The following is a 13991-nucleotide window of genomic DNA, read 5'->3' on the forward strand; positions in this document are numbered from 1 at the left end:
ACAAAGACAGACCCTATGTGAAAGAAAGAATATCTTTGTGCTTCTACCCACATGGACACACATGGACATGTTCTCTCAAAATATATGTCTGTACAGAGGTAAACCTGTATACACACATTAATGAACACTATGCCTATACATACATATGAAAAGAAAAAATGAAAAAGCCAGGATGACTTGTCACCTTCTGATTCGTACTATCAGTGAACACATGGCCACCTATGCTGGATGGCAGATACCCATTGTGGGGTATGGGGTATGCAGAATCAGAGAGGGCAGATCTACCTTTCCAAATTTAACTTTGTGGTCCTTAACAACTGTGTGCTGTCAGCCAGTGTGCACCTCTTGTGACCACACCCTGCCCTTGCCTGTGAAGCCAAGGTAGGTAGAGCAATCTCATAGATATGGTGCATCTCTCTCCCATTCTGCACATCCTGGTCCTAGCTGGGCCTCTTTTTTCCTGTACCCCTGAATAAAGTTGTCAATTTCATCAATCAGCTGCACCAAAACTACCAGCAATGGTGGATTTAAATTGTCTCAAGCACTGGCAGCCCCACAGCTCTCTGTATCTGAACCCTAGTCAATTGTGCAAAACAAGAATCTACTGAAAAGATCCTTGTGGCATGATTGGTAACAAAACTATGCACCATGGTCTTTGAAATGGGTACTGACAGACACTGAAGAATTGCTCATCCAATTCCTCACTGGAAAGGATAACACTACAAAGTATTTACATGGCCCTTAGTGATGGCACTTCCCATGAATATGATGATGTGTGTGTGGTGGCTTGTCCCATCCATGACATGCTTCTTCAAAAAGTAGTCAATCAAAAATGGGGGAAAGATCATATTATGCCTGCTTAGAGGGACTTTGTCTTCCACTGGGATGTACTTGGTGTCATCAATGTTATGTTCTTTAAGAGTCTATCAGATGCTCAAATAAGAAGGCTGGGAAAACATTTCACTAATGGAATCATTTCTGAATATTTGTACTGCATAGCCGGTAAATCCTCCAAGGACCTCAGCAATTTCACAGCTTTTCTAATATTGGAAACATAGTCAGTCTTTCTCATGAATTCCTCCAGTGATACAAGCATGTTCTGTAATTGACAAAAACATCACGGGCACTGTACCTGATTGTTTGCATTATTGTTCTCAACTAATTCTGGCCCACTGTAGATGCTGAGGACTTTGCTGTCTTGGAGCTCTGATAATGATCACACAGGAAATGACTGGGATTTAGCTCAGTACCAGTAACTGATATGTGTGTGTGTTCTTATCTGTGTGACTATATGGTCTTTGTGTTACATATCTGTGTTTAGTCTGTGTATGTCTCTATTTCTGTGTCTATTTCTGTATTTTGTGTGTGATACTGTGTACATGTATGTTGTCTGCATAAGTTTGTATCTGTGCAAGAATGCATATGGGAGTGTATTTATGTGTGTGTTTAAGACTTGTTGTCTCTATGTGTCCCTGTATGTGGATTTGTATATGAGCAACTGTCTGTCTATATGTGTTTGTGTGTAATTACTTATGAATGATTGTGTGTCTGTATAGAGGAGTGTGTCTGGGTATGTATGACAGTGTGTGTATGCCTGCCTATATGTCTGTGCATGTGAATCTATTTATGTTTGGTGTGTGTGTGTGTGTGTGTGTGTGTGTGTGTGTGTGTATGTTTGTTTATTCTGAAAGAACTAAAATCCTAGAAATGTGATGATAATTTTGTCATTGTTCTTTCATTAACTTTTCTCTTCTGGGCACATTTAACAAACTTGCATTTTGAGGGAGGGATTAAAGAAAATAAGTTGAAATCAGAACAAATTTTTTATTTATTTATTTATTTATTTATTTTTTAACAATTTATTTATTATGTATACAACGTTCTGTTTGCATGTATCCCTGCAGGCCAGAAGAGGGCACCAGATCTCATTACAGATGGTTGTAAGCCATCATGTGGTTGCTGGGAATTGAACTCAGGACCCCTGGATGAACAGCCAGTGTTCTTAACCTCTGAGCCATCTCTCCAGCCCTTTTTTTTTTTTTTTTTTTTTTTTTTTTTTGGTTTTTCGAGACATGGTTTCTCTTGTGTAGCTTTGCGCCTTTTCTGGAACTCACTTGGTAGCCCAGGCTGGCCTCGAACTCACAGAGATCCGCCTGCCTCTGCCTCCTGAGTGCTGGGATTAAAGGCGTGCGCCACCACCGCCCCGCAGAACAGATTTTTTTTTGACTTAATTAGGGGCACACTGCACTGTACAATGCTCCCAGTCTTTCAGATGAACTCCTTTCTGAAGAAGACCCACTTCACTAATCCTGTTGGAGAAGTAGTGAATATGTCCTGAAAGAAATACTGAAGGCAGATTATGACGTTTTCCAGATTTGGAATTTCCCACATGGTCTTGGAATTAAGTGGGAAATAGGAAAGTTTCACCAATGTCTTCCACATGGTCAACAGCTCTATTTATCTAAAGACATGGTAGAGTGTCACAGAAAGTGGACTGGTGAGTTTGACCTAATGGTACTGATTTACATTATACAGCTGTAATCCTTGTCAAGTTGGCCAGTTGTGCTTCCTAACTCACTGAACTGAAGCAGATTGCTAAGTAATAATCAATTTCTACTCTCCTAGAAATTTCACAGTAGTAATCATACCTGTAAAATGTATTTGCATAAATGCAACATTTCATTTGCCAATCTCTGGAAAATTAGTTCTTTTTTCATTTTCTCTTTTTAATAGAAATTTTTATTTATTATTTGAAGATTCCAGGCACGTATACAGCAATATTCTCTTGGTAACTATTCTGATTACTGTACCGTGGTTTTCTTCTCAACTGCTGAATCTCTCATTCAGATGTTAAAAAACATTGAGAAAAAGCATGCAGGTCACTAAGTGATATTATAAAATGTTGTTCAAGTATTTTACCAGAAGGTAATAATTGGTAATTATCTAAATATACATTAACATTTTCATGGCCCACATTAGATATTTTATGAAGTACAATTTTGGGTTTATTTATTTTCTTTTTTATGTACACGGATGATTTGCCTGCATGTGTGTCTGTGCACAACATGACTGCCTGACACCTATGAGTATCAGAAGAGGGATTCATGTCCCCTGGAAAAGGAGACAGCTTTGACTCATTCTGCAGATGCTGTGAATGAAACCTGCATCCTCTTCAAGAGCATCAAATGTTACTGACCACTGAGCCTTCACTCCAGCCCACAACCCCATCCCACAGCATAATTGCTCAGTAGATGAATGTTCTTTTGTCCCCTTCCTTCTTGCACAGCTCCTTTAAACAAACCATAGGTTGTTGGGCTTCTTCATCTGAGTGAAGAGGTACTGGTAGTAATATACAATTGCCTTTCAGGAGTGCTGCAAATGAAATACTGGGTTTGTATCTCCCTGGGAATTCTAAGGTATGTTTCTAATGTGTCTGGTTTTATAGTATTCGCTCAATACTGCCTGACTTCCAAGTTATGTGTTGAAATTGAAAGGCTTTACATTCAATAAAACCTTCAGTTTAATCTGATGTGCTAGCTCTGGTTACTCAGATAGAGTGAAACCAATTGTGACTGTCATGTTCTCAGAGTGATAAGGAGAATCATTCTCAGAGAACAGGGCTCATGGGCAGAAATTTAGCTACTGACCTACAAATGCTCTTCAGAGGAGAGAAGTAAATCTCAAGCCTGCCCAAACAGGCCCCATTTCAACATTACCAAACCATCAACTGGAAGGAAATGGAGGACTGAAAAAAAAAACATATATGCCCTACTCCCAGGTATGGCTATTTCAATGCAAAAGCAAAAGACATGTGAGGATATCAACATGGCATGACTCAAAATGTCACAGTCCTGTACTTAGGTGAGTAAACTCAATGACATACTAAACAAAGAATTCAAAGAATGGTTATGAGAATGTACCATAATATAAAAGAGGCACCAATCACTTCCTGGGGGAATTCAGGGAAAGTCCAAACATGTGCATATCTTAAGGAACACATTTATGATGTGACAGAAATTCAATAAAGATAACTAAATCATGAAAGATATAGTGGTGACACAAACCTTTAATCCTGGCTTATTGTTTTTTTGTTTTGATTTTTATCTTTGAGGCTTTGTAATTTTTTGTATTTCTTCCTTTATTTTGTTTTTTTTTTAAAGAGAGAGAAAAACATAATGTTTAGTGCATAAGGAGTTGTGGACTATTTGGAGTGTTTGGAAGGATATAAAATTTATCAAAGTATACAGTATGACAAACATTTCAATAAAAGGTAATAAGAGAAAATAAGTTTAAGTCATTAAAGAAAGAAACTGAAAATTTCAGAAGATGGATATATGTTTCATGCTCACAGATTGGTTGGAAACATGATCATCCTCATGAAAGCAAACAACAGATTCCAATCCCCCTCAAAATCTCAACATAATTCTTCATGTTTTTTTTTTTTTTTGCTTCTGGTGTTTCAAGACAGGGTTTCTCTTTGTAGCCCTAGTTATCCTGGAACTCACTTTGTAGACCAGGTTAGCCCTGAATTCAGAGATCTATCTGGCTCCACCTCCAGAGTGCTGGGATTAAAGGCATGTACCACCACAGCCAGGTATAGATGTAACCAACCATCTTATTAAATAAGAAACACAGAACCAATGCAAAGAAGAAAGCAAAGAGGTCAGAGCTAAGAGCTAAAACCTTACCTTTCCTCCTGGGGTGGTCCTTCCTCTCCGAACCAGAGCTACTTCCTGTGTGTCTGTCTTTTTATAGTGTTTCTGTTCTGCCTTCTCATTGATTGTAAACCCAACCACATGACCACCTTCTTACGGTCTGTCTGTATAGACATCCAGGTTTTCTATGATTGGTATTGAGATTAAAGGCATGCGTATCCAATACTGGCTGTATCCCTGAACACACAGAGACTTACCTAGCTCTGCCTACCAAGTGCTGGGATTGCAAGCATATGCCACCACTACCCTGCTTTCCTATTGCTTGCTAATAGCTCTGACCCCCGGGCAACTTTATTTATTAACATACAAATAACATTTTAATACAAATAAAATATCACCATAGCCAGGCATCTTCATAGTTCTCTTTTTTAATAAATATTTTTATTTTATAATTAATTTAATTTTACATATCAGCTGCAGATTCCCCTGTCCTGCCTCTTCCTACCCCCAGCCTCCCCTCCCCATACACTCCCGATTCCCACCTCCTCCAAGGCAAGGTCTCCCCTGGGGAGTCAACCCAGCCTGGTAGATTCAGTTGAGGCAGGTCCAGTCCCCTCCTCCCTGCAACAAGGCTGAGCAAAGTGTCTCAGCGTAGGTCCTAGGTTCCAAAAAGCCAGCTGATGCACCAAGAACAGGTCCAGGTCCCATTGCCTGGGGTCCTCCTAAACAGTTCAAGCTCATCAACTGTCTCACTTATCCAGAAGGCCTGATCCAGTTACATGGGGGCTATTCAGCTATTGGTTCACAGTTCATGTGCTTCCACTAGTTTGGCTATTTGTCCCTGTTCTTTTTCTAAGCATGGTCTCAATATCTCTTGCTCATATAATCCCTCCTCTCTCTTGCCGATTGGACTCCTGGAGCTCTACCTGGGGCCTGACCATGGATCTCTGCATCTGCTTCCACCAGTCACTGGATGATAGGTCTATCATGACAGTTAGGGTGTTTGGCCATCAGATCACCAGAGTGGTTAGCTCAGGCACTCTCTCGACCATTGTCAGTAGTCTATTGTGGAGGTATCTTTGTGGATTTCTGGGAAACTCTCTAGCACTCTGCTTCTTCCTACTCCCATGGGGTCTTCATTTATCATCGCTTTCTTTGTTTTCCCACTCTGTTCCTGATCCAGTTGGGACCTCCTGCTCCCCTAAGCTCTCTTTCCCCGACCCTTGCCCTCTATTAAGCCCCCCTAACCCTCAGTTTGCTCATGTAGATCTCATCTATTTCTCTGTTGTTGAGTGATCCCTGTGTCTTTCTTAGGGTCCTCTTTACTAGGTAGCCTCCCTGGAGTTGTGAGTTGCAGTCTGGTTGTCCTTTGTTTTACATCTAGTATCCACTTATGAGTGAGTACATACTATATTTGTCTTTTGGAGTCAGGGTTACCTCACTCAGGATGATCTTTTCTAATTACATCCTATTGCCTGCAAACCTCACGATGCCATTGTTTTTCTCTGCTGAGTAGTATTCCATTGTGTATATGTACCACATTTTATTTATCCATTCTTCGGTTGAAGGGCATCTAGGTTGTTTTCAGGTTCTGGCTATTACAAATAATGCTGCTATGAACATAGCTGAGCATGTGTCTTTGTGGTATGATTGAGCATTCCTTGGGTATATGTCCAAGAGTGGTATAGCTGGATCTTGAGGGAGGTTGATTCCCAATTTACTAAGAAAGTGCCATATTGATTTCCAAAGTGGCAGTACAAGTTTGCACTCCCACCACAGTGGAGAAGTGTTCCCCTTGCTCCACATTCTCTCCAACATAAGCTGTCTTCAGTGTTTTTGATTTTAGCCATTCTGACGGATGTAAGATGGTATCTCAGAGTTGTTTTAATTTGCATTTCCCTGATGATTAAGGATGTTGAGCAATTCCTTAAATGTCTTTCAGCCATTTGAGCTGCTTCTGCTGAGAATTCTCTGTTTAGTTCTATAGCCCATTTTTTAATTGGACTGTTGGGTATTTTGATGTCTAGTTTCTTGAGTTCTTTATATATTCTGGATATCAGCCCTCTGTCAGATATGGAGTTGGTGAAGATCTTTTCCCATTCTTAGGTTGTCGCTTTGTCTTATTGACGGTGTCCTTTGCTCTACAAAATCTTCTCAGTTTCAAGGGGTCCCATTTATTGATTGTTTCTCCCAGAGTCTGTGCTACTGTTGTTATATTTAGGAAGTGATCTCCAGTGCCACTGCATTCAAGACTACTTCCTACTTTCTCTTCTATCAGGTTTAGAATTACTGGATTTATGTAGAGGTCTTTGATCCACTTGGACTTAAGTTTTGTGCACGGTGAAAGATATGGGTCTATTTTCAGTCTTCTACATGTTGACATACAGTTATGCCAGCACCACTTGTTGAAGATGCTTTCTGTTTTCCATTGTACAGTTTTGGCTTCTTTTTAAAAAATTAGGTGTTCATACACATGTGGATTATTATCACGGTCTTCAACTATATTCCATTGGTCCACATGTCGGTTTTTACACCAGTACCAAGCTGTTTTTATTATTGTGGTTCTATAGTAGAACTTGAGGTCAGGGATTGTGATGGCTCCAGAGGTTGTTTTATTATACAGGATTCTTTTGGCTATCCTGGGTTCTTTTTTCCATATGAAGTTGAGTATTGTTCTTTCCAGGTCTGTGAAGAATTGTGTTGGGATTTTGATGGGGATTGCATTGAATCTGTAGATTGCTTTTGGTAAGATTGCCATTTTTACTATGTTAATCCTACCTATCCATGAGCATGGGAGATCTTTCCATTTTCTGACATCTTCTTCAATTTCTTTCTCCAGGGACTTAAAGTGATTTTTATACAGGTCCTTCGCTTGCTTATTTAGAGTTACCCCAAGGTATTTTATATCATTTGTGGCAATTGTAAAGGGTGATGTATCTCTGATTTCATTCTCAGCCTGTTTGTCATTTGTATATAGGAGGGCTACTGATTTTTTGTGTTAGTTTTGTATCCTGCTATGTTACTGAAGGTGATTATAAGCTGTATGAATTCCTTGGTCGAATTTTTGGGGTCACTTATGTATACTATCATGTCATTTGCAAATAGTGAAAGCTTGACTTCTTCCTTTCCAATTTGTATCCCCTTGATCTCCTTATGTTGTCTTATTGCTCTGGCTAGAACTTCAAGTACTATATTGAATAAGTATGGGGAGAGTGAACAGCCTTGTCTTGTTCCTGATTTTAATGGAATCGCTTTGAGTTTCTCTTCATTTACTTTGATGTTGGCTGTTGACTTGCTGTAAATTGCCTTTATTATGTTTTTGGTATGTTCCTCATATTCCTGATCTCTCCAAACCTTTATCATGAAGGGGTGTTCAATTTGGTCAAAGGCCTTTTCAGCATCTAGTGAGATGATCATGTGTTTTTTTTTTCTTTCAGTTTATTTATATGGTGTATTACATTGACAGATTTTCATATGTTGAACCACACTTGCATCTCTGGGATGAAGCCTACTTGATCATGGTGGATAATTGTTTTGATGTGTTCTTGAAGTCTGTTTGTCAATATTTTATTGAGTATTTTTGCATCAATGTTCATGAGGGAGATCGGTCTGTAATTCTCTTTCTTTATCTCATCTTTGTGTGGTTTGGGTGTCAGGGTAACTATAGCCTCATAGAGAGTTTCGCAGTGTTCCTTCTCTTTATATTGTGTGGAGCAATTTGAGGACTATTAATTTAGCTCTGCTTTGAAATTCTGGTAGAATTCTGCACTGAAACCAGCTGGTCCTGGGCTTTTTTATTTGGGACACTTTTTATGACTGTTTCTATTTTCTTAGTGGTTATTGGTATAATTTAATAGTTTATCTGGTCTTGATTTAACTTAGCTATGTGGTACCTATCTAGAAAATTATTCATTTCTTTTAGATTTTCCAGTTTTGTGGAGTACAGGATTTTGAAGTATGACATGATGATTTTCTGGATTTCCTCATTGTTAGTTGATATGTCTCCCTTTTCATTTCTGATTTTACTAATTTGGATGCTCTCTCTTTCTGTCTTTTGGTTAGTCTGGATAAGGACTTGTCTATGTTGTTGATTTTCTCAAAGAACCAAGTCTCTGTTTCATTGATTCTTTGTATTGTTCTCTTGTTTCTATTTTATTGATTTCAGCTTTCACTTTGATAATTTCCTGGCGTCTATTCTTCCTAGGAGACTTTGCTTCTTCTTGTTCTAGAGCTTTCTGGTTGGCTGTTAAGTCACAAGTGTGAGATTTCCCCAACTTCTTTATTTTTAAATGTGTGCATTTAGTGCTATGAATTTTCCTCTTGGCACTGCTTTCACAGTATCCCATAAGTTTGGGTATGTGGTATATTCATTTTCATTGATCTCAAGGAAGTCTTTTTTTTTCGAACATTTCTCTGCGTAGCTTTGACTTTCCTGTCTTGTAAGTCCGCATGTGGTGCTGATTAAAGCGTCACCCGGTCTGGAGCTTAATTTCTTTATTTCTTCTTTAATCCATTGGTGATTGTAGGCTTTCTGTCATGAATTGTATTTCTGTATTGTTGTTGTTGAAATCTAACTTTAAACCATGGTGTTCTGATAGAACACAGGAGGTTATTCCAATTTTTTTTTAATCTGTTGAGATTTGTTTTGTGGCTGAGTATGTGGTCGATTTTAGAGAAGGTTCCATGGGGTGCTGAGAAGAAGGTATAGTCTTTTTCATTAGGATGGAATATTCTGTAGATATCAATTAAGTCCATTTGAGTTATAACATCAGTTAAGTCCCTTATTTCTCTGTTAAGTTTTGATTTGGCAGATCTGTCCTGTGATGAGAGTGGGGTGTTGAAATCTCCTACTATTAATGTGTGGGGTTTTATGTGTGATTTAAACTTTAATAATGTTTCTTTTACATATGTGGGTGCCTTTGTGTTTGGGGCTTAAGTGTTCAGAATTGAAACTTCATCTTGGTGGATCTTTCCTGTGATGAGTATGTAATGGGTTTCTTGATCTCTTTTGATTGATTTTAGTTTGAAGTCTGTTTTGCTTATATTAGGATGGCTACACTAGCTTGCTTCTTAAGACAATTTGATTGGAAAGACTTTTCCCAGTCTTTTATTCTGAGGTAGTGTCTATTTTTGAAATTGAAGTGTGGGCCGGGCGGTGGTGTCACGCACCTTTAATCCCAGCACTAGGGAGGCAGTACCAGGCTGATCTCTGTGAGTTCAAGGCCAGCCTGGGCTACAAAGTGAGTTCCAGGAAAGGTGCAAAGCTACACAGAGAAATTGAAGTGTGTTTCTTGTATGCAGAAGAAAGATGGGTCCTGCTTTCATATCCATTCTGTTAACCTGGGTCTTTTTATAGATGGATTAAGTCCATTGATATTAAGAGTTATTAATGGCCAGTCGGTGGTGGCGCACGCCTTTAATCCCAGCACTCGGGAGGCAGAGCCAGGTGGATCTCTGTGAGTTCGAGGCCAGCCTGGACTACCAAGTGAGTCCCAGGAGAGGTGCAAAGCTACACAGAGAAACCCTGTCTCGAAAAACAAAAAAAAAAAAAAACCAAACAAACAAAAAAAAAAAGAGTTATTAATGACCAGTGATTTTTAGTTCCTGTTATCTTTTGTTGTTAGTGTGTGTGTGCTCTCTTCTTTGGGGTTTACTGTTGTAAGGTTATCTATTGCCTGTGTTTTCATGGGTGTATATAACTTCCTTAGGTTGGAATTTTCTTTCTAGTGCTTTCTGTAGGGCTGGGTTTGTGGATAGATATTGTTTAAATCTGGTTTTGTCTTGGAATGTCTTGTTCACTCCGTCTATGATGATTGAAAGTTTTGCTGGGTATATGAGTCTAGGCTGGCAGCCATGGTCTCTTAGTGTCTGCATTACATCTGTCCAGGTCCTGCTGTCTTTCAAAGTCTCCATTGAGAAATCAGGTGTTATTCTGATGGGTTTTTTTGCCTTCATAAGTCACTTGTCCCTTTTCCTTTGCTGCTCTTTATATTTTTTTCTTTATTCTGCACATTAATTGTTTAATTATTATGTGGCAAGGAGACTTTTTTGTGTGTGTGGGGGTCTAGTCTGTTTGGTATTCTGTAGCCTTCTTGTATCTTCATAGGTATTCCCTTCTTTACATTGGGAAAGTTTTCTTCTATGATCTTGTTGAATATATTTTCTGTGCCTTTGAGTTGGTATTCTTCTCCTTCCTCTATCCCTATTATTCTTAGGTTTGGTCTTTTCATGGTGTCCTAGATTTCTTGAACATTTTGTGTTATGACTTTTTTGGCTTTGGTATTGTCTTTAACCAACAAATCTATTTTCTCTATTGTATCGTCTACACCAGAGATTCTCTCCTTCATCTCTTGTGTTCTGTTGGTTATGCTTGCATCTGTGTTTCCTGTTCATTTACTCAGATTTTCTATTTCCAGCATTCTCTCTCTTTGTGTCTCCTTCATTGTTTCTATTTCCCTTTACAGGTCTTGAACTGTTTCCTTCACCTGTTTAATTGCTTTTTCATGATTTTCTTTAAGGGATTTATTGATTTCTTCCAATTTTTAAATTTGTCTTTTCCTTTATTTCTTTATAGATTTCTTCCATTTTTTGTCTTTTTCTCAATTTCTTTATTGATTTCTTCCACTTTTTTGTTTGTCTTTTCCTCAATTTCATTTTTCCTTGAAAGGCCTCTAGCATCTTCATGATGCTATTCTTTTTTTTTTTTTTTTTTTTTTTTTTTTTTTTTTTTTTTGTTTTTTGAGACAGAGTTTCTCTGTGTAGCTTTGTGCCTTTCCTGGAACTCACTTTGTAGCCCAGGCTGGCCTTGAACTCACATAGATCTGCCTGGCTCTGCCTCCCTAGTGCTGGGATTAAAGGCGTGCACCACCACAGCCCGGCCATGATGCTATTCTGAAGGTCGCCTTCTTCTGCTTCTTCTACTTTGTGATGTTCAGGTCTTGCTGTTGGAGGCGGGCTAGGTTCTGGTGATGCTGTATTGCTCTTTATGTTGTTGTATGTACTTCTACCTTGACGTCTGCCCATCTCCTCCTTTAATGGATATAAGAGGTGCCTGTGTCTGAGCAAGTTGCTGTTGGTTCACTCTGTGCTTTTGTCTATGTTTCAGGGGGCTCATCTGGGTCCTATCTTAGCTCTTGGTCTAATTGGAGCAGGCAGATTCTGTGTCTCAGGGAGGTACTCTTGGGTCAGCCCAAGCTAGATGATTCTGTGACTCACTGATCTGCTCTTGGTCTTATCAGGGTTCTTGGTCCAGTCAGAGCTGACAGATTCTGTGTTTCAGGAAGCCTCTCTTGGTCCAATGAGAGGTGGCAAATTCTACTTCTCAGAAAGCCACTTTTGGTCTAATGAGGGCTGGCAGATTCCCTGTCTCCTGAGGTTACTCTTGATCCAATGACAGCTCTTTGTCCAATGAGAGCTCTCTCTAGTCCCCATGAGACCTGGCACTTTGTTTCCAAGCCTCAGGAAGTGATGGGGTCTTAGGCAGATGGGTATGGGGTCCCTTCATAGTTCTTTAATGGACAATTTTCAGCTTCATATGGAAGCACAAAATCCAGGATAGCTAAAATAAACCTGAGTAATAAAAGAACCATGTGATGTTGCACTACAAACTTCGGCAGCCATAAGCGTCTACATTCACCCCTGAGTTTTCAACAGGAATTTTCTGTGTTTTCCATAAAGGCACCTTCAGTATGCTTCCCGGAAGACAAACTTGTTGCTGATTTAGTATAACCACAACATCAACATCTTACAGCACAGGATGGATTCAAAACTAGGCTGTTAGCAATGGGCTGACTAACCACTGACTTTCTGAGACACCTATTTCCCTTCAAAATCCTGAGTTTCTGACATGTCTTTCCTGAAGGGAATATTGCTAATAGTGTATTTCAGATATTTGACAGGTAATAGCGGAGTTCTGTGAGGGAAGGCTAAAGAGGCTTTTTAGTGTTACTTCATTTGCAGAGTGATGGGAATGATCATTCAGCTTCCCAGTAAAGCTCTCCAGAGTGAGATACTGCCTCAAAAGTTTAGACTATTTCAAATAAGTGTAGAACAGAACATACAGCTGGAATTTCACTTTTACCTTTAACTAGAGCTACTTGCACTAGTTATTTTGCACTAGCTACTTGCACTAGTTACTTGACTGAAGCATCTAGCTCCTTACCTGTCTTCAAGCCCGATATTCTGTCTCCTACCTGACTGATCTCTTTGAGTTATGAGGCTTATTGCATTTTTCCTTTCTTGTTTCATTTCAGTTTGGGTTTTCCCCGGCGTTTCTAACTACTTATTGAATTCACTTTTCATATCCTACGGTGTCTTCACATCCTTCAGGCATTTGCTAGTGTTCTCTTGCCCGCGAATCATTTTGTTCCTTTTTTTGAGTTGCTTAACATGATTTACATGTTTTGATCATCTTGAACATGACTCTGCGTTTTGACTTCTGTATATTGGATATCATTTGACATTCTCTCCTTAGGGGATACAGATATATAGTTTGTGCTTTGAGCCAAGGGCGTTTTATCTTAGCTTTAATTTGTTTGGGGAATGAGACTTGAGCATCAGAATTTAAGGGCGTCGGTTGTCTTTTTTGTGTGTTTTAACCCAGGAGGCCGGTATCCCAAGATGAGAAGTTAGGCGGAATAACTTGTATCTGAAGGTTTCAAAACGCAGCTTTGGGGTCAGATACTGAGGCGGGGTGTGTGTGTGGCTGTGCAGAGCGGTGCAGGGCAGCCTGACAGCTGCAGCTGTGTGGAAGGCAGCCTGAGACCGAGTGGGAGGGACGGGTCTCAGAGGGGCGGGGACATCAGCCTGATCAGAGTTGTGTAGGGAAAAGAAACAGCGAGGGCGACTAGGTAAAGTAAATAAGAAAAGGAATCGGCGGTAGGCAAGTTTAGAGGAAACACGTCACCGGAAGCGGGACTGTATTGGGCGGGGCCAGGAGGTGCGGCTCCAAGGAATGACGATAAAGAACAGGAAATTCCACCATTCCCTGTTGGACTCGGGGAGCTGCCTTTTCCGGAACTGGGTGAGGAAGACCGGGCGGGTATTCGGGGACCTGAAACTCCCCGGAGCCGCAGTCGCCGCGCGGGGCGGCCTGGGAAAGTCACCAGTCAGCAGCGCAGTGGCGGGAACCGCAGCCCGGCGGCCCTGGAACCTCCCAGGTCAGAGGAGCTGCGGGGCTGGGACACGGGAGGGGAGGGACCGGGGTGTGCACGCGGAGGCTGCTCAGAAGGACACAGCTTCCAAAATTCTGTTGTGGACATCGTTCCGTTGTCGGTAAGGTTGAGATCCTATGAAGTGGGAACTATCGTGATTTTTTTTTCTTTGATCTTATGGTTG

At 40.2% G+C, this 13991-nt stretch overlaps 2 protein-coding genes across 2 annotated transcripts in view; one reads left to right on the forward strand and one right to left on the reverse strand.

Annotated features, from left to right (window-relative positions):
• Positions 1-13991, reverse strand: part of LOC114683972 (zinc finger protein 420-like) — a 593185-nt gene that overhangs the window by 403059 nt on the left and 176135 nt on the right. The window lies entirely within an intron of this gene.
• Positions 13772-13991, forward strand: part of LOC114683971 (zinc finger protein 420-like) — a 37092-nt gene continuing 36872 nt past the window's right edge. The window contains exon 1 of the mRNA XM_028858368.2: positions 13772-13813. The gene's annotated coding sequence lies outside the window, so the exon portion shown is untranslated. The remainder of the gene's footprint in view (positions 13814-13991) is intronic.

Source organism: Peromyscus leucopus, chromosome 1 (assembly GCF_004664715.2).
Source record: "Peromyscus leucopus breed LL Stock chromosome 1, UCI_PerLeu_2.1, whole genome shotgun sequence".
NCBI classification, from domain to species: Eukaryota; Metazoa; Chordata; class Mammalia; order Rodentia; family Cricetidae; genus Peromyscus; species Peromyscus leucopus.